General features: G+C 41.2%; 1 long non-coding RNA gene across 1 annotated transcript in view; it reads left to right on the top strand.

Annotated features, from left to right (window-relative positions):
• LOC132152949 (uncharacterized) overlaps positions 1 to 6,480 on the top strand; it is a 45,236-nt gene extending 38,756 nt beyond the window's left edge. Inside the window, exons 3-4 of the long non-coding RNA XR_009436606.1 lie at positions 5,993 to 6,343; positions 6,432 to 6,480. This is a non-coding gene — a long non-coding RNA (uncharacterized LOC132152949). The remainder of the gene's footprint in view (positions 1 to 5,992; positions 6,344 to 6,431) is intronic.
• The last annotated feature ends 14,192 nt before the right edge of the window (positions 6,481 to 20,672 follow it).

Here is a 20,672-nt window from a genome sequence, read left to right as displayed (position 1 = left end):
CTTTATCAGTCTTAAGTATAGTGGTAATTCTTTAGTTTCTACCAGTAGCACATTAGTAGGAGTAGTTTTAATAGCACCAATGCTAAGCCTAAGAGCTCTATAAAATATAAAAGTAAATTTTCCCAGCTCATAAGGCTTCTATAAATGAGACTAAATACAAATATTACACATTTCAATACTCTTTAATTGTGATTTTTTTTGTCCATTTCAATGGATGTCAGGTCAAAACAGGGGTACTTCACAAAAATGTACCATTATGAAATACAATAATACACATAAAAATTGTTGGTCTATACTTTAAGATTCTTCTCAAGGTCAAAAACTTGAATAACATTTCAGTATAAAATGTCTTTTGCTTTATAGATTGCACATTTGTTTATTCATAACAAAATGAACCTAGGAATAAATCAAGTCACGTTAGAGTCATTTCCTGTGTGCATTCTTGAAACCATTGCACTTATCACAGAAGACATGTGTTTTCCCAATACAACCTTCCAATTTGCATCTTGTTGCTTCTTTTTTGTATCACAATATCATATCTTTTTGGACTTCAAGATGCCATGTTGGGGCTTGAATGGATCACTTGTACTTAGTACAAATTGGACAGGCTGACACAAACCATCGAGCATTCCGTACCACGGACAGCCACAAAAAACACTGCTTGATTAACCTACGAGTACGAGTCTCTCCAGGGTGGCAAGGTAGGCTAGAAGAGTGGACCCACAGTAGGACGCTAGTTTGGACTGACTTCAGCACGAAGGTCAGACCCTATGGAAATCCCACGGGAACCGATGCATCGCGTAATGCCATGAGGACCTTGGACTCCACCCCCCAGGTGACTGCCGCCACAACTCTTCAGGATGCAGAATGGCTACGGGGAGGGTGGGACTAGCCTCAGCCTCAAAACCCTGCGACAGCGCATCAGGTTTACCATTCTTAGAGCCAGGGCGATAAGAAATGGTAAACCTGAAGCGTCCAAAAAAATAATGCCCACCGGAACTGCCTGGAATTGATTCTCATGGTAGTGCGGATATAATCCAATATATTTGGATCTCATCGACGGATCATGTTAACTCTGGGCTCATTTTAATTGGGAGAATATATAGATCATATATATATATGAAAATAATGTTCTATACATGTTTCCTGAAGCTATGAATGAAAACTAAATGTAAAGCATATATCTGTTTTTCTTTGCAGCCTCAGTGTGCCAGTCTGCTTTCATGTGTCACAGCTCTATGAAGGATATCTTTCAATCTGATCAAAGGATCTATGCATGTTTGGGGACGTTAAGAGCTAAAATGGCACTGGACTGAAACCTCAGATTTTTTTGCTAAGCTACATGACCTATTTATTTTCCATGTGTTATAGCTTTATGAAAGATATCTTTAGATCTAAATGATGGTTTATGATGAGTTTCGGCACTTTTTAACATGGAGATTTTTCTGCAAAATGATGTAAATTCTGCAAATGATATATGCATGTTTCATGAAGTTATGAGCGAAAAGGCTACATGAAAGCTACCATCGATTTTTTTGGCTAAATTACATGATCTCTGTGAAGTTTTATGTATGTTATAAATTCATGAGGAAAATCTTTAGATCTAAATGACAGATTTGACAGATGTTTTAGGGGTCTTTTTCATCAGGAGAATCTGCTCTAAATAATTTTGCATACATTTCCACTGATCATGTTTTATGAAGTTACAAGTAAAAAGGTGACATCAATATATTATTTTTTTTGGTATGGTTTTAGGTTTGACTTCTTGTTCAAAACTCGCTCCAGTTTATTCAAACCCCCAAGGTTTATTCAAATTATGTTTGTTTTATTTTACTCCATGAGACCTTTCAGATGACATATGACATGAGTATCCAAGCTGTATGATATTTTAGAAATATTAAGGTACATGGCACATTCTTGTTTTTGCTATACGGCACTACTTTGGAATTGATCAAAATGCTGCATGCATTGAAAAGCTCAGACTCAAATTCAAATGATATTCATTTTTTTTCTTGATTAAGTCAGCAGTTTGAAAAATATGATTAGTAATATTGTTGTGTGTGTGTGTGTGTGTGTGTGTGTTTTTGGTGGGGGGGGGCTTGTTATACAGTACACTTCAGTTTAGAGGGACTGCTTAGCGCTTGTATGAGTTTATCAAAATAATTACATAAGGAAATAGAATGATCTTTAACGTTGGTAGCAGTAGAATACTTTTGTAAAATAGCTTTAATTCTACTCCTGAAAGGCTTAAATACTTATGTCTGATAACATCACCTGTCTACCTAATTACTTTTTGTGTGATGAGTGCATAATAGATGAACAAAAAGTGCAGAATTGCTGAACAAAAAGAGGTTTCAATAAGTGCCACCTGCTGGCGATAGCTGTAAATGTAAGTAAATTTGAAACAGATACACCTTAACTTACCTTATTTATGTCCAGAGATATTAAATGTAAAAAAAGATTGATATGGAAAATCTCTCTTGAGCACTCAAAATGTTCTTACATTTATCAGTTATTTCTCAGCAGGAGAATGTCCAAGTAAAAAAAAAAATCCCACTTACAGTCAGTTGAGCAGTACCTAGTTACCAGAAATGTAGTTATTGTAATAATATTACTTTTGCAGTAACTAGTAGTGTCTAATTACTAATAATATTTCATTAATAATTTTACAGTTACCATCCATAAAACAGATTTGTTGCTTAGTTAATAACCCTGTAAATTTGATTAAAGCTAGAATGTCCGCTAATGTGTATATTTACAAAAAAGACATGAGTGGTGAAAAATGAATTTTTCATAAAAGTGCAATTTTATTATTTCTATAGGCTACACAAAAAAAGAAAAGAAAAAAGACAAAATAATTAGTCTGAATAAGCTTATCTATAGCATGTTAAATGATGGTTGCCTAGTCTATGAATGGTACACCCCACTAAGCTCACAGAAGTGGTTTGACCCAAGTCCAGCCAATGACATTGACCCATTCAAACTAAATTTTAACGCTCTACTTCATGTGTATTTAACACATATTTTTTATTTGATATTTATTTGCCTCCTTCAGGGTGTGAGTTAGTTATTTTTAATTAAATGAATAAACAATGCACATGAAGACAGGAACACATGTGATACTTGGCAGGGGATACACAGTACGGGAAGATGCAGGTGTGCAGAGGATCCGGAGTGCGGTGGTGAGTTGGCAGCAGGACCTGGCGGGGAAGCGAGCCGAGAAGGTAAGCCGAGAATCCAGCGGTGAGATGAGATGAGTGGACGGGGTTCCGGGGAGACAAGAGAATCCAACGAAGAAAACAAACACAAGGAGAGCAGAACATGAGACACGGAACTGAAACAACGCTCTGACAAACACAAGACGCTAGACGGCAATGACAGCTGCTGCTGATAACAATTAGCGGAGACGCCCACATGAAACAATCAATGCTGACGCGAAACACACAAACTTCACCCACATAGTGCAAAACCCAGAGATCACGGTTTACCAGCCGTGACAGTACCCTCCCCTCTAGGAACGCCTCCTGGAGTTCCCAGACGGGCCTACCTGCTGATTGTAATCATCAATCAGGGAGTGATCCAGTATGTCCCTAGCAGGTACCCAACTCCTCTCCTCCGGACCGTAACCTTCCCAGTCCACCAAGTACTGGAATCCTCGTCCCCTCAGTCTCGATTCCAGAATCCGATTAACTGAATAAGTCGGCTCCCCATCTACGAGACGTGGCGGTGGGGGAACCGGGGTAGGCGGATTAATGCGTGAATAAAACACAGGCTTAATTTTGGACACATGGAAGGCGGGATGAATCCTCCTGTACGCCGGAGGTAGTTTGAGGCGGACTGTCACCGGACTAATGATCTTGGTGACAGGAAACGGGGCAATAAATTTAGGAGCTAATTTATTAGAAACAGAACAGAGCAGAATGTTATTAGTACAAAGCCACACTTTTTGACCCACGACGTATACGGGAGGCTTCGACCGGTTGCGATCGGCCTTGGCCTTAGTGCGCTCCTTCATCTGGAGCAGAGTCTCGCGGGCTCTGGTCCAGGTGAGGTGGCACCGCTGGACAAACGCATTAGCGGAGGGGACAGATTTCAGACTAGGAAAAACAGGTGGCTAGTAAGCTATGCTACACTGACACGGAGAGAGGCCCGTGGCTGACACTGGTAACGAGTTATGAGCGTACTCAACCATAGAGAGTTGTTGGCTCCAGGAAGAAGGATTCTTGGAGACTAAACATTGCAACGTTCTCTTTAAATCCTGGTTGGCTCGCTCAGATTGCCCGATATTCTGTGGGTGATAACCCGAAGACAGACTAACCGTTGCTCCTAGCAATTTGCAAAATTCCTTCCAAAATTTGGATATAAATTGGGATCTCCTGTCAGAAACTACATCTAACGGGAGGCCATGTAACCGAAAGATGTGATCAATGACAGTGACCGCTGTCTCCTTGGCTGTAGGTAATTTGGGCAAGGGAATGAAATGTGTCACCTTCGAGAACCGGTCCACTACGGTCAAAACGACCGTCATGCCATTAGAGGGCGGGAGGGTGGTAACAAAATCTAGAGCGATATGTGACCAGGGTCTCGAAGGGACAGACATCGGTTGAAGAAGCCCATCTGGAGGTCGTTAGATGACTTACCACTGGCGCAAACTGAGCAAGCCAAAACAAAATCGTGAACGTCGCGAGCCATAAGTGGCCACCAGAATTGTTGCTTTACTAAACCCTTGGTTCGGCTTATCCATGGATGACAAGTTACATTAGAGCAGTGACCCCACTGAATAATGTCAGACCGTAACTCTTCCGGCACAAATAAACGATTCGTGGACATCCGGGTGGAGGCCGTTTTGCCCTCGATACGACCTTCCATACGATATAATGTTACATAACTTTACAGAAATCTGAAATCGTTGGAGGTGAACAGCCATTCTTCATGGCCTTCCACTCCTCCTTGGAGAAGACCGGACTGATTTTTACAAGACATGTTTTGTAAGTAGCTTTGTCTGTGATATTCTGGCTGTTTAACGTGTTGCAACACTTCTTAAACCAATTTTGCGACCTGATAGGATACAGAAAATGTGAAAGATAAATTAAGAATAATAGAAAATATAAAAATATAAATTACATAAGAGAGTAAAATCATGAGAACTAAAAGAGTTAATGCGTTTAGGAATTTAGACAAAGGTTGGAAGAATTAAGGACAACAGTCCGATAAGGATAACAGAAAAGAGTGGAGGTATTTCATCAGAAATATCTTAATTTGTGTTCAGAAGATAAACAAAGGTCTTACTGGTTTGGAACAACACGAGTATGAGTAATTAATAACAGAATACCCATTTTTGGGTGAACTATCCCTTCAACAAGAACTAATCTACCCTGCCTGGTCAAAAAAAGTCACTAATAAGCAAATACTTAATATTTTAGAATTGAATCATTATTGCAGTGATAGATGTTTCTTGCAAATTGTATTTTGACAATAATTATTTGATCCCCTAACTGATGCGGTGTGTAGCTTTTTATTTCTCAAACTACTACGTAAGAAGTACTCATGTTTCTTCTGACATGGTTGTCAAAGGGATCGTTCACCCAAAAAACGTTGTCATTAATTACTCAGCCTTATGTTGTTCCAAACCCATAAGACCTTCATTTATCTTCAGAACACAAATTAACATATTTTGAATGAAATATGAGAGCTTCCTGACCCTGCATGACAGCAATGTAACTGAAATGTTCCCAGACCCAGAAATTAAATAAAAAATAAATTTTATTTTGTGGCAGAACAAGTAAAAATTTCATACTGTGGGAAATTCAAAATATCATATCGCAGGAAACCAAAATAATCTACTGCATCTGCTGCTGTATCCATTATGAAAAGGCCTTTACATCATAATAAATTATATTATTTGCATATTTTTAAACATGAATAATTGTTCTGAAGGTATGGTGTGACTTATTTTCACTTCATTCTTGTCATATGCTGCTCATGTTTTTAGGATTGTGATGATGAAGGAGAGATGTCCAGCATTTCAATCGGCATATTGTCTGTGATACCCGAGGACTCTGAAACCAAACCTTACTCTCTGCATCTCGATGCCTTATCCACTGCAATCATTTTGGAAGATAGAGTTGTAATGGATGATCTGAGAAACCTTCCCAAAGCAATGTGCCTGTTTTTCGGGCTCATTTATGCTCTGGATTTAAAATATCCTGCTGTACTGAAGAACATGTTTGATTTCATTCAAAGGGTGATTCTGTCACTCGGGCACAAGTCTCTCAAACCTAAAGTACAATCCCTGAAAAATAGCCTGTCACTGTAACATTGTGCCATGATGGACCATTTTTCAGTTTGTTCATGACTGACCATTGCAGAGTTACAAAAATGGTAATCAGGACTGAAGAATGTATTTTTTTTTCCTGTTGAAAAACGAGCAGTCTGCTCAATGTTAAGTAGCTGGCCTTAGAATATAGTTTAGTCTTTAAATAGGAAAGTTGTTCAGTACTAAAAAACTGAAGAATATGTTTTGTTTCCTGTTGGAAAACCTGCAGTTTGCTTAAGTGTTAAGTGGCTGGTTTTAGAAAAGGTGTTAAATTTTAAAACACTGTTTAAATATAAATAGAACTAGGAAACTTATTCAGTACTAAACTTTTTTTATAGAGTGTTCACGGTGTTGTCCAATTCTGTATTTCACCAATGTGTGACAAAAGGTAAAAATATATAAAAAAAAAAAAAAAAAAAAAAAAAAAAGGGAGCTTTGATTGTTGTATGTGAAAATTGCAGAGTGTGGTATTGATTTGAAGGCATGACATTATTTTAACATTGTTTTATGGAACAAATAAATGCCCCAGTGTTGTGCCAACAATGTTTTGCCTGTCTGTTTTAATAACTTAGAACTTTTAGTACAACTTACTTGAGAAATTTAATGTTATCAGTTTCCACACATTATTTTTCTAGTAATGTGAACAAGCAGACTTGTTAAGTTAACTGTTTTTCTTGTACTAAAATTATCTTAAATTGGTGAGTGGGCTCAACTTGTCAGATTGAGCTACGAATACTGAAGTTTTTTAGTTACCACATACAAATACCCAACTAGACACTAATGTGATATATCACGGTAATTAATATGTACAATATTGTTATTGTGGGCACGTTTTAAATACCTTGAATAATTATATATTACAAATTATTCAGAATTTGGAATGCATTTTAAGAATACTATTCCCATCAACTGGTCAAAATGCACAACACCGCTGTATGCTGCTTGAAAGACTCTGTGTGCTCTGATGTAAACAAGCACCTAAGAGAAGCACATGGAGGAACATGTGAGGGAAGAGCTGAATGAAAGCACATTCACTCTCTGACAGCAGATGGCACTAAACTGCAGAAAATGCAGTCCCTACCCTTGAAACACCACAAATAAACCAGCTGACCTACCTTCTAAAACATATTTAATAATTTTAAATAGCTAATCAGATTTGTGTATTTGCTATGATGTTCATCAGATTACCAAATACTTAAGTCAAGTCAAGTCAAGTCACCTTTATTTATATAGCGCTTTAAACAAAATACATTGCGTCAAAGCAACTGAACAACATTCATTAGGAAAACAGTGTGTCAATAATGCAAAATGATAGTTAAAGGCAGTTCATCACTGAATTCAATGATGTCATCTCTGTTCAGTTAAATAGTGCCTGTGCATTTATTTGCAATCAAGTCAATGATATCGCTGAAGATGAAGTGACCCCAACTAAGCAAGCCAGAGGCGACAGCGGCAAGGAACCGAAACTCCATCGGTGACAGAATGGAGAAAAAAACCTTGGGAGAAACCAGGCTCAGTTGGGGGGCCAGTTCTCCTCTGACCTGATAAAACCAGTAGTTCAATTCCAGGCTGCAGCAAAGTCAGATTGTGCAGAAGAATCATCGGTTTCCTGTGGTCTTGTCCTGGTGCTCCTCTAAGACAAGGTCTTTACAGGGGATCTGTATCTGGGGCTCTAGTTGTCCTGGTCTCCGCTGTCTTTCAGGGCAGTAGAAAGGTCTACAGTCTTTCAGGGTCCTTTCTAGGTGCCGATCCACCATCTGGTCTGGAAACATACTGGATCCGGGTGACTGCAGTGACCCTCTGATCTGGATACAGACTGGATCTGGTGGCTACGGTGACCTCGGAATAAGAGAGAAACAGACTAATATTAGCATAGATGCCATTCTTCTATTGATGTAGCAAGTACATCGGGTGTTATGGGAAGTGTTCCCGGTTCCGGTTTACCTAGTTAATGCAGCCTAAAAATCCTTTAACGGATTTGGATATTAAAAGCATATTAGCATGTTATGTGTAAGCCAGGTTAAAGAGATGGGTCTTTAATCTAGATTTAAACTGCAAGAGTGTGTCTGCCTCCCGAACAATGTTAGGCAGGTTATTCCAGAGTTTAGGCGCCAAATAGGAAAATGATCTACCACCTGCAGTTGATTTTGATATTCTAGGTATTTCTAGGAGTTTTGAGAACGTAGCGGACGTAGAGGATTATAATGTAAAAGGAGCTCATTCAAATTCTGAGGTGCTAAACCATTCAGGGCTTTATAAGTAATAAGCATTATTTTAAAATCCATACGATGTTTGATAGGGAGCCAGTGCAGTGTTGACAGGACCGGGCTAATATGGCCATACTTCGTGGTTCTAGTAAGAACTCTTGCTGCTGCATTTTGGACTAGCTGTAGTTTGTTTACTAAGTGTGCAGAACAACCACCCAATAAAGCATTACAATAATCTAACCTTGAGGTCATAAATGCATGGATTAACATTTTTGCATTTGACATTGAGAGCATAGGCCGTAATTTAGATATATTTTTGAGATGGAAAAATGCAGTTTTACAAATGCTAGAAACGTGGCTTTCTAAGGAAAGATTGCAATCAAATAGCACACCCAGGTTCCTAACAGAGGACGAAGAATTGACAGAGCAGCCATCAAGTTTTAGACAGTGTTCTAGGTTATTACAAGCAGAGTTTTTAGGTCTTATAATTAAACACTTCTGTTTTTTTTTCAGAATTTAGCAGTAAGAAATTACTCGTCATCCAATTTTTTTATATCGACTATGCATTCCATTAGTTTTTCAAATTGGTGTGTTTCACCGGGCCGCGAAGAAATATAGAGCTGAGTATCATCAGCATAACATTGAAAGCTAACACCATGTTTCCCCATATCTCCCAAGGGTAACATATAAAGCGAAGAGTAGTGGCCCTAGTACTGTGCCTTGAGGTACTCCATACTGCACTTATGCAGTATGATACATCTTCATTCACTGCTACGAACTGATGGCGGTCATATAAGTACAATTTAAACCATGTTAATGCACTTCCATTAATGCCAACAAAGTGTTCAAGTCTATGCAAAAGAATGTTGTGGTCAATTGTGTCAAACACAGCACTAAGATCCAATAAAACTAATAGAGAGATACACCCACGATCAGATGATAAGAGCAGATCATTTGTAACTCTAAGGAGAGCAGTCTTAGTACTATGATACGGTCTAAATCCTGACTGGAAATCCTAACATATACCATTTTTCTCTAAGAAGGAATATAATTGTGAGGATACCACCTTTTCTAGTATCTTGGACAGAAAAAGGAGATTCGAGTCTAAAGGAGATTGGTCTATAATTAACTAGTTCTTTGGGGTCAAGTTGTGTTTTTTTGATGAGAGGCTTAATAACAGCCAGTTTGTAGGTTTTGGGTACATATACTAATGACAATGAGGAATTGATAATAGTCAGAAGAGGATCTATGACTTCTGGAAGCACCTCTTTTAGGAGCTTAGATGGTGTAGGGTCTAACATACATGTTGTCGGTTTAGATGATTTAACAAGTTTATACAATTCTTCCTCTCCTATAGTAGAGAATGAGTGGAATTGTTCCTCAGGGGGTCTATAGTGCACTGTCTGATGCGATACTGTAGCTGACGGCTGAATGGTTGCAATTTTATCTCTAATAGTATCGATTTTAGAAGTAAAGTAGTTCATAAAGTCATTACTGCTGTGATGTTGGGAAATGTCAACACTTGTTGAGGCTTTTTTTTTCATTAATTTAGCCACTGTATTGAATAAATAACTGGGGTTATGTTTGTTTTCTTCAAAAAGAGAAGAAAAGTAATCGGTTCTAGCAGTTTTTAATGCTTTTCTGTAGGATAGGTTACTTTCTCGCCCAGCAATACGAAATACCTCTAGTTTTGTTTTCCTCCAGCTGCGCTCCATTTTTCGGGCTGCTCTCTTTAGGGTGCGAGTATGCTCTTTATACCATGGTGTCAAACTGTTTTCCTTAATCTTCCTTAAGCATAAAGGAGCAACTGTTTTTAAAGTTCTAGAAAAGAGAGAGTCCATAGTTTCTGTTACATCATCAAGTTGTTCTGGATATGTTTTGGATATGCTAAGGAATTTGGATACATCAGGAAGATAACTTAAAAAGCAGTCTTTTGTGGTAGGAGTGATGGTTCTGTCGGGTCTCGGGGCTAATCACCTGTCTTTTTGGTGTGGGTGTGTGTGTGTTGGGATGGTTTGACAGCTCACCGCGTCTGCCTGTTTGTGTTTTCCCCGCCTCCCTTGTTTCCCCGTTGTTAACCTTAATTGCTCGCCACCTGTTCTCTATGTCCTTCTAATTTTTTCCCCTTTATTATTCCCTGTGTTTCTCTGTCTATTGTCAGACTGTTGTTATTCATACCAATAGCTCCGATCATCTAGCAGCTCTTTGAACTCACCTTGTCGTGTCTTGTCCTCAGGCTCCAGTGTGTTTAGTTGATTCCTCTGCCCTTGTTCTTACAAGCCTTGAGCTCCTAGTAGCTTCCAGCTGTTCATCCCTCCGGTCCGGCGGTTATACGTACTTCTGTGAAACGTGACTCATCTGCTACTCATCCTGTCACTGCGAGTGAAACGTGACTCATCTGCTACTCATCCTGTCACTGCGAGTGAAACCTGTGAAACGTGACTCATCGGCTCTCGTTCAACAGGGAGTGTTGTTAGGGCAGCATGCCACCCAGCTCAACACCACCGCGCAGGATGTGGACGTTCTCAGTGCCCGAGTCTCCGAACTCCTCACACGGGTGGACGATCTTCAGCGAGAGGCAACGAGCCGGGGGCCCGTTCCTCACACCAGTATGTCACACGAGTCCGAACCCCATGCCAACAATCCGCCGGTCTACGATGGCGATCCTAACGCCTGTCAAGCGTTTCTCTCCCAATGCTCGCTGGTGTTTTCTCTGCAGCCCCGGCGTTACGCAAATGAAGAGACCAAGGTGGCTTATGTCCTTACACTCGTCTCGGGCCGTGCCCGCGAATTGGGAATCGCCGTATGGAGATCGCGGGCTCTCTGTTGTGCCACTTTCGCGGATTTCAGTCTAGAGATGGCCAAATTGTTTGATCGCTCTGCTCAGGGTGACGAGGCGGCGGCCCAGTTATCACGACTGTCTCAGGGGAGGAGCTCCGTCACTGACTATGCTATCCAGTTCCAGACTTTAGCTGCGGCATGCGGCTGGAATGAGAGCGCGCTCGTTTTCTCGAGGGGTTGGATTTCGCCATTTCGGATGAACTCGCCCATGCAGTTGGGTCGTCTACGGCTTACACCACGGCAGAAGCAGGAGCGTCTATCGTCGGGGGCGTGTCTATACTGCGGCAAGGGAGGCCACTTCGCCCTTCAGTGTCCGTTAAAAGCCAGGGCCCACCAGTGAGGCGGAGAGTCCTGGTGGGCACGGTTCTCAGCTCAAGCTCTCCTGCAGCACGCACTCAGCTGCCGTTCCAACTCTCCTTCCAGAGTCGTTTACACACTGGACTCGCCCTTGTGGACTCAGGGGCTGAGGGGAACTTCCTTGATGCTGCCTCTGCTCAACGTTGGAGAATCCCACTTGTTCCTTTAGTTAGTCCCGTTTCAGCATGGTCATTAGCTGGCCGTCCCCTTACCACCATCACCCACGTCACTCCTAAGATAGACCTCCATATTGCTGGCAGTCATCATGAGCGGATTGAACTGTTTATTATTGATTCCCCTAAGGCTCCTTTAATTCTGGGACACCCATGGTTGCACAAGCACAATCCCCACTTTGATTGGGTTAGTAATTCTGTTTTAGCCTGGAGTCAGTCTTGTCACGTGTCATGTTTGGGTGCTGCTTTTTGTCCTGTCTCTGTGTCTTGTGTTCCTCAGGAGGATCCCTCTGACCTGACTGGTGTTCCGGCGGAGTACCATGATCTTCGGGCGGTCTTCAGTAGGGCCCGGGCCACCTCGCTACCTCCGCATCGCCCTTACGACTGTGCCATTGATCTCCTCCCGGGCTCTTCTCCGCCTAAGGGTCGTTTATATTCCCTTTCAGGTCCTGAGAGAGAGGCCATGGACAAGTACATACGTGAGTCACTTCAGGCTGGGCTCATCCGCCATTCCTCCTCTCCCGCTGGTGCAGGGTTTTTCTTTGTTCAGAAGAAGGACGGCTCCCTGCGGCCTTGTATTGATTACAGAGGTTTGAATGACATTACTATCAAGAACAGGTACCCCCTACCTTTAATGTCTTCTGCTTTTGATTTATTACAGGGAGCTCGGGTCTTCACCAAGTTAGACCTGCGCAACGCCTACCACTTGGTGCGCATTCGGGAGGGGGATGAGTGGAAGACGGCATTTAACACCCCTTCGGGACACTACGAGTACTTGGTTCTTCCGTTTGGTCTGACCAATGCTCCAGCCGTTTTCCAGGGACTCGTCAACAGCGTGTTGGGTGACATGATTAATCAATTTGTCTTTGTGTATTTGGATGATATTTTGATTTTTTCTTCTTCTCTCCAATTACACACCCAGCATGTCAGACGGGTTCTCCAGCGGTTACTAGAGAACCAGTTGTTTGTCAAAGGCGGAGAAGTGCGAATTCCACGCTGAGTCTGTTACGTTCCTTGGCCATATTATTTCTACGGAGGGGATCAAGCCTGATCCCGCTAAGATTGAAGCTGTTGCCCAGTGGCCGGTCCCTGACTCCCGGAAGGCTCTGCAGCGTTTCCTGGGTTTTGCCAACTTCTACCGGCGTTACATCCGGAATTTTGGTCAGATCGCTGCACCGCTGACAGCCTTAACCTCCACTAAGGTGTCCTTCAGGTGGAACCGGGAGGCGCAGGTAGCCTTTGACATTTTAAAGTCCCGTTTTGTCTCTGCACCTGTTCTGATGGTTCCAGATCCGGAGGCCCAGTTCATTGTCGAGGTTGATGCTTCGGACGTTGGGGTTGGCGCAGTTCTATCTCAGCGTTCCCTCCATGATGGGAAGGTTCATCCTTGTGCATTCTTCTTTCGTCGTCTCAGCCCTGCAGAACGTAACTATGACATCGGCAACAGAGAGCTGCTGGCGGTACGATTGGCCTTGGGTGAGTGGCGTCATTGGTTGGAGGTGTCAGCGCAGCCCTTCTTGGTCTGGACGGATCACAAGAACCTTGAATACGTCCGTTCGGCCAAGAGGCTGAGCTCGCGTCAGGCCCGCTGGGCACTCTTCTTTGCCAGATTCAACTTCACCCTCTCGTACCGGCCGGGATCAAAGAACACCAAGCCTGATGCCCTCTCTCGCCTGTTCGGTGCTCCGGGAGGGGAGTTTGCGGCCGAGGCCATCCTTCCTGAGGGGGTGGTGGTCGGGGCTCTTTCGTGGGGTATCGAGCAGCGAGTTGAGGAGGCCGGTCGAGGGGTGCAGGTGCCGGGAGAGTGTCCGGCGGGCAGGTTGCCGGTGTCGGCTGCGCTGCGCTCTGAGGTCCTTGAGTGGGGTCACTCATCCAGGTTAGTCTGCCATCCAGGTATTCGGAGAACGTTGTCTGCCATCCGACAGCGTTTTTGGTGGCCTACTATGACCGCGGATGTTAGACAGTTTGTGTTGGCCTGCCCCACATGTGCCCAAAGTAAGCCTGTCAATCACCCTCCTGATGGTCTACTGCATCCTCTCCCTATCCCTTCCCGTCCTTGGTCACACATTGCCCTTGATTTCGTCTCTGGGCTTCCTCCTTCGAAGGGAAACACTGTAGTTCTCACGGTGGTGGATCGCTTTTCCAAAGCGGTTCATTTTATTCCCCTGCCCAAGCTACCCTCCGCCCGGGAGACCGCCCAACTGGTGGTGGATCACGTCTTCCGTCTCCACGGGTTACCGGTGGATGTTGTTTCAGATAGGGGTCCCCAGTTCGTCTCCCGGTTCTGGAGGGAATTTTGTAGACAGATTGGGGCCTCTGCTAGTCTGTCATCTGGTTTTCATCCTCAGACCAATGGGCAGTGTGAGCGGGCCAACCAGGATCTAGGAAGAATGCTCCGCTGTCTAGCATCCAACAATCCGAGTTCCTGGTGTCAGCAGCTCTCCTGGGCAGAATACGCCCATAACACCCTTCCTGCGGCCGCGTCAGGTATGTCCCCTTTTGAGTGTGCTGTTGGTTATAATCCACCTCTGTTCCCATCACAGGAACCTGACGCAGCGGTTCCATCCGCCCTGGCTTTCGTCCAGCGCTGCCGTCGCACCTGGGAGAGAGTCAGGAGGATTTTGGTCCAAACCTCTGACAGAACCAAGGCTGCAGCTGATCGTCGCCGGTCCTCTCCTCCTACCTATGTGTGTGGTCAACGGGTTTGGCTCTCTACCAAGGATCTGCCTCTCCGGGCGCCTTCTCGTAAGCTGGCACCCAGATTCATTGGGCCTTTCCGCATCACCAAGGTGGTTAGTCTGGTGGCGATCAGGCTCAAGCTCCCTCCTACTCTTGGTCGGGTTCACCCGGTGTTTCATGTTTCCAGGGTCAAGCCTGTGTTCTCTTCCCCCCTTAATCCTGCTTGCAGTCGCCCCACCCCCCACCCCCTCGTCTTGTGGATGGATCTCCTACCTATACGGTTAAGAGATTACTCGATGAGCGGCGCCGCGGCAGGGGGTTTCAGTATCTTGTGGACTGGGAGGGGTATGGTCCAGAGGAGAGGTGTTGGGTGCCGTCCCGGGACATTCTGGACTGCTCGTTGATTGAGGACTTCCGGCGGCATCGAGGTAGGCCCCTTCCTAGAGCGCCAGGTGACGCTCCTGGTAGGGGGGGTACTGTCGGGTCTCGGGGCTAATCACCTGTCTTTTTGGTGTGGGTGTGTGTGTGTTGGGATGGTTTGACAGCTCACCGCGTCTGCCTGTTTGTGTTTTCCCCGCCTCCCTTGTTTCCCCGTTGTTAACCTTAATTGCTCGCCACCTGTTCTCTATGTCCTTCTAATTTTTTCCCCTTTATTATTCCCTGTGTTTCTCTGTCTATTGTCAGACTGTTGTTATTCATACCAATAGCTCCGATCATCTAGCAGCTCTTTGAACTCACCTTGTCGTGTCTTGTCCTCAGGCTCCAGTGTGTTTAGTTGATTCCTCTGCCCTTGTTCTTACAAGCCTTGAGCTCCTAGTAGCTTCCAGCTGTTCATCCCTCCGGTCCGGTGGTTATACGTACTTCTGTGAAACGTGACTCATCTGCTACTCATCCTGTCACTGCGAGTGAAACGTGACTCATCTGCTACTCATCCTGTCACTGCGAGTGAAACCTGTGAAACGTGACTCATCTGCTACTCATCCTGTCACTGCGAGTGTAACCTGTGAACCGTGACTCTTCTCCTCTGTTTCGAATAAAGCCTTGAGTTTACCCGCATCTGAATCCAGCCTGCTTTCTCCTGACAGGTTCTTCCATACTTGTAACAAGATGTAGAATTTACAATTTTGGCTATATGAAGTTTGCACAAAACTAAATAATGATCTGAGATATCATCAAATGGCTGCATAATTTCAACACTATCAACATCAATTCCATGTGACAGTATTAAATCTAGAGTATGATTTTGACAGTGAGTAGGTCCTGAAACGAGTTCAGAATGTCTATAAATTCTGATCCCAATGCATCTTTTTCATTATCAACATGGATATTAAAATCACCAACTATTAAAACTTTATCTGCAGCCAGAACTAAAATCACCAAACTCTTTAATAAAGTCTGTATGGTGCCCTGGTGGCCTGTATACAGTAGCCAGTACAATCATAACAGGGGATTTATCATTAGCATTTGTTTCTCTGGATAATGTTATATGAAGCACCATTACTTCAAACCAGTTATACTTGAAGCCAGCCCTCTGAGAAAACCTGAAAATGTTGTTATAAATTGAAGCAACACACTTCCCCTTTGCCTTTTAGACGCGGCTAATGTTTATAATAATAATAATCTTGGGGGGTGGTCTCATTTAAAATAATGTAATTATCAGGTTTTAGCCAGGTTTCTGTCAAACAGAGCACATCTAGGTTATGATCAGTGATCATATTATTTACAAAAAGTGTTTTCGTAGAAAGGGATCTGATATTTAAGTATTAAGTCTTAATAGGCTATTTTAATGTGGACTACAACAAGACATAGAAATAGTTTGAAAGCTTTTTTTTTTTTAATTAAAATTTTACATTAGGGCTTAATTTTTTAACATCAGTTAATTCATTAGGTAACAAACTGCCAATGAAAAATTCTTCTGAACATTCATTCATCTTAGGTATTCCAATATTTAGTAACACGTTGATAAAATCTAAAGTTGCAACTGTATTATTTAATGAGCTAACATGAACTAAAACTTAACCCTTATGCGTTGTTGGGGACGTTTTCGTCCACTAGGGGGTAAAGTTGAGTCTTATTTTGGCCACAACTTTCTCTGTGTTTGAGCTAATGGAATGATTTTTGGTGACGAATCTTATTTTGACCCATATTTTGGGAAAACATCCACTAAATTAAACTGCTGTAAAAATGTAAAAAAAAAAATCATTTTTTTTTTTTTTGCATAAATCTATTAATCAACCTCAGTCCTGAACAAAACTACCAAATGTCAAAAAAAAAAAATCCAAGATTTTAACTCCTTAATTACCAAGTTCATAAATGATGTCACTGATTTGTAAAAAAAAAAAAAAAAAAAAAAAAATTACATATTTTCAATTTTAAAAGTGATTGTGGACTGGATATTTTTTTTTTTTTTACCTTTTATCACAGTCTTGGGCATGTCAAAGATTAATAACAAGATTGGCTTTGATGCATTATTAGTTTTTTTTGCAGCATTAGATTTAAAATTTTTTCTCCCTCATTTGTTGTTAGTGGCTGTTTTAGCCCCATTGACTTCCATTATAATGACATTTTCTTGATTGCAAAGCCATGACACCATATACATTTACATTTATTCATTTAGCTGACACTTTTATCCAAAAGGACTTACAATTGCTATATATGTCAGAGGTCGCACGCCTCTGGAGCAACTAGGGGTTAAGTGTCTTGCTCAGGGACACAGTGGTGCCTCACAGTGGATTCGAACCCGGGTCTCTCACACCAAAGGCATGTGTCTTATCCACTGCGCTAACACCACCTCCATATAATCATGCATTCTTGATTGTTTGTGGTTTTCCCTTTTGGGAAGAGGTAAAACTAGTATTTTTTTACAGTTGATCACTAGGTGGGACCATTAACCCTTTAGATAGGCCTGTGCAAAAACAGGCTTAGTTTCTGGCTTGTATATGGAGTTATATGGAGTATAACAGCACAGCAAATTACAGTGTTTGTGTGTGTGAGATTATTGATTGTTGGTGGTTTCCCTATTGGGAAGAGGTAACATTTGTTATTTTTTACAGTTGATAACTAGGTGGGGCCATTACCCCTTTATATAGACCTTTGCAAAAAAAAAAGGCTTAGTTTCTGGCTTGTATATGAAGTTATATGGAGTATAACAGCAAATTATAGTGTGTGTGTGTGTGGGAGAGAGAGAGAGAGAAAGCAAGAGAGGGTGTTAGAGAGACCTTTGTGCACTTACCTTGATGTATCTGAAAAAATCCAAGTATGCACCTCATGCTCTCAGAACTACATGGAGTAAACAATAAAAAAAGAAGTGTGTTTATGCACCTGCTGCCTTTTGATGGTGAAATGCTTGTCTTTTCTTGATGGTAAAGCCAGTTTAAAACCTTAAAATCCTGTAAAAAAATCTACTTTGCATCAAATTTATGAACAATGTATTATGAACCAATTTTATATTGAAAATAAGTCATTTTGTGTGTGTTTTCCCCCAAATCAGTGACATAATTTATGAACATGGCAATTAAAGAGTTAAAATCTTGGATTTTTAAAAAAACATTTGGTAGTTTTGAACAGATTTATGCAAGGAAAAAAGAGAGAAAAATATTTGAATCTAACACGATTTTACAGCAGTTTAATTGAATGGATGTTTTCATCCCGAACATAACGAAAGGGTAGTGAATTTGAACAATGCACCAGGGTCAAACATATTTTTTTACAAAGATTAATAACTTCTGTAGCAAATGTAGCTATTGCTCTTTGTGAATGTTAATGATGAACTAAAGAGATCTTATTGTAAAGTGACACCTATGGGTCATATAGTCCTTTTGCACTTTAATCTGTGCAAAACTTTAAACTTTATATATTTTTCTGTATTGCTTGATTGTTTTTAAATGTTCAGTTATTTTTGTTATAAGAAAAACGTTTTTTAACCGGTTATACTGTATTATGAGCACTTTTTTTTTTTAAACTAAATTTCAATACCGTGATACCGTTTACTGTGATAAAAGCCTGACTAATTAATCACAACAGGAAAATTTGATACCGGCATATCCCTATACCCAAGTTATATATTCAAAGTTGTAGTAAGTTGTATCAACTCAACATTGAACATTCAACTAATTAGCTTGAGAATTTTAAGGTAATCGGTTTCCACAGGTTTTCCAAGTAAACTCAACTAATTGCTTTTTACAGTTTAGATGAGGTTAAATCATGGTTATCTCAAAAAATGTTATCCATAAATGAGGAGAAAATTTAAGTAATTGTTTTTGGCCCTTCAGAAAATATGAAAGCATTTAATTTTGACCCAGGAACCCTATCGGATTTTAGGTCTTCACAGGTACGGAATCTGGGTGTTATTTTAGATAACTCATTAAAAAGTATGAAAACAAATTTCCACTGTGATTAGGTCCAGTTTTCATCAGCTCAGTATACTTGTAAAAATTAAACATTTCCTCACTGATAAAACTTGCTAGCTTTTTACTGTACTCTGTACTGTACTGATTACTGTAACTCATTATACTGTGCATTTCTTAAGCTCAGATTCCCCACCTTTATCTGGTCCAAAATTCTGCCTCTAGATTTCTTTTAAAAAGAAAAAAGGATAATGCAACACTGCTTTTAACCCTCTGAAGTCGATTAACGCGTATATTCGTTATTAGGATTTTTTTTCCTCATAACCCCGAAAAGAACTTAAATTAGACTTTCAGTTTTGATCGTACAGATAAGAGCAATACATCAACCGAATCTGTAAAAGGTCTACTTTTTTGTATACAGACATAATAACAACAAAACTTTGTGCACTTATAAAATAAAGATAACAAACAAGGTGTGCTGTCTGCAGCCTTGGTCTGCGCTGATCTTCATTTACAAACCCGTCAATAAAATAAACTGACTCAGTGAATACTCAACAAAGAGACATGAGAGAGATATCTATAGAAAGCTTGACATGTCTACTTTTAAACTAAAACGTTTTTCATGTCTCCCTTCATTATCTTCTAATGTGACCACGCCCCCGCGCAAAACCGTCTATTCTGATTTTTCTTCTCGGTTAGTCTCGTTATTATTATTTTGCAGTATTTCTGTTTCCTTTGTCCCACTGCGCAAACACCGACATCACTTCCTCAAGCCACACTCGCGGCATTATTTATACGACGACAACAAACAAATTTAAGATGGATTTATACTTTCACCTGGCTCCTCTTCTCAAGCCTCTGCTGACTGTGAACACTCCTTCCCAAGCGGACAAGGCTTTTATACTTGCTGCGTTCGCCGTTGTACTTGGAAACAACAGAGGAGCGGCAAGGAGTAATTGTTCTCTAAAACCGTCGGGAATCACTATGGAGTGTGTACTGACAGCTGGATCAGACATGCAATTTCTTGTTGTATTTAACAAATAATGAACAATACCCCTCACAACGAGCCATCAATGTGTTAGAGATGTGAACTACCTCCAAACAAACATGCAGGGTAGAAACAGGACCCTGGTAAAGGTGGTAACAGACACAACATCAAGATAAGATAGAAAATAAGATAATTTCACTCTAAATACACTTTAAAACAGACAAATGTACCATTGGTCTATACAGTCCATCCTTCACTCTCTATATATGTTTCCCAGCAGCATTATTTGAAGCTGTTCAAAAGTCCCTCTTCATGGTGTACTCATTCCAACAAACCTGATGGCATAATTCCAAGAAGTAATCTACAAAATCCTCAGTTGGCTTTCCTCCTTGGTGTGATGCCAAATAGTCCATATTTACACAATTTGTGTGGTCTGGTATTCAGTCACATTTTATCCAAGTTGAAGAAAAAGACAAGTTTCCAAATGAAGGTAATATTTATTATAATTAACTCCAAAGGTTTAACAAACTTGAGCCAATTTGCAAACATAAAATTTTAGCAACTTAAATACATAAAGGTGATTAACTAAATACAAAACGGGAGGCTAGTAAATGTATCCATGGTAACATGTGACTGGTGGGAAAACTAGAACAAGGAAACTGGAAACTGACTCTGAACAAACTAAAAGTCCATGATGAGGAAACTTACTGAACTAAATCACAACAATACTATATGATGCTCCCGAAATAAAACTCAGAAAGAGGT

Source organism: Carassius carassius, chromosome 1 (genome assembly GCF_963082965.1).
Source record: "Carassius carassius chromosome 1, fCarCar2.1, whole genome shotgun sequence".
Taxonomy (NCBI): Eukaryota; Metazoa; Chordata; class Actinopteri; order Cypriniformes; family Cyprinidae; genus Carassius; species Carassius carassius.
The sequence above is the reverse complement of the archived record's forward strand: the minus strand, read 5'-3'. Positions and strand labels throughout refer to the sequence as shown.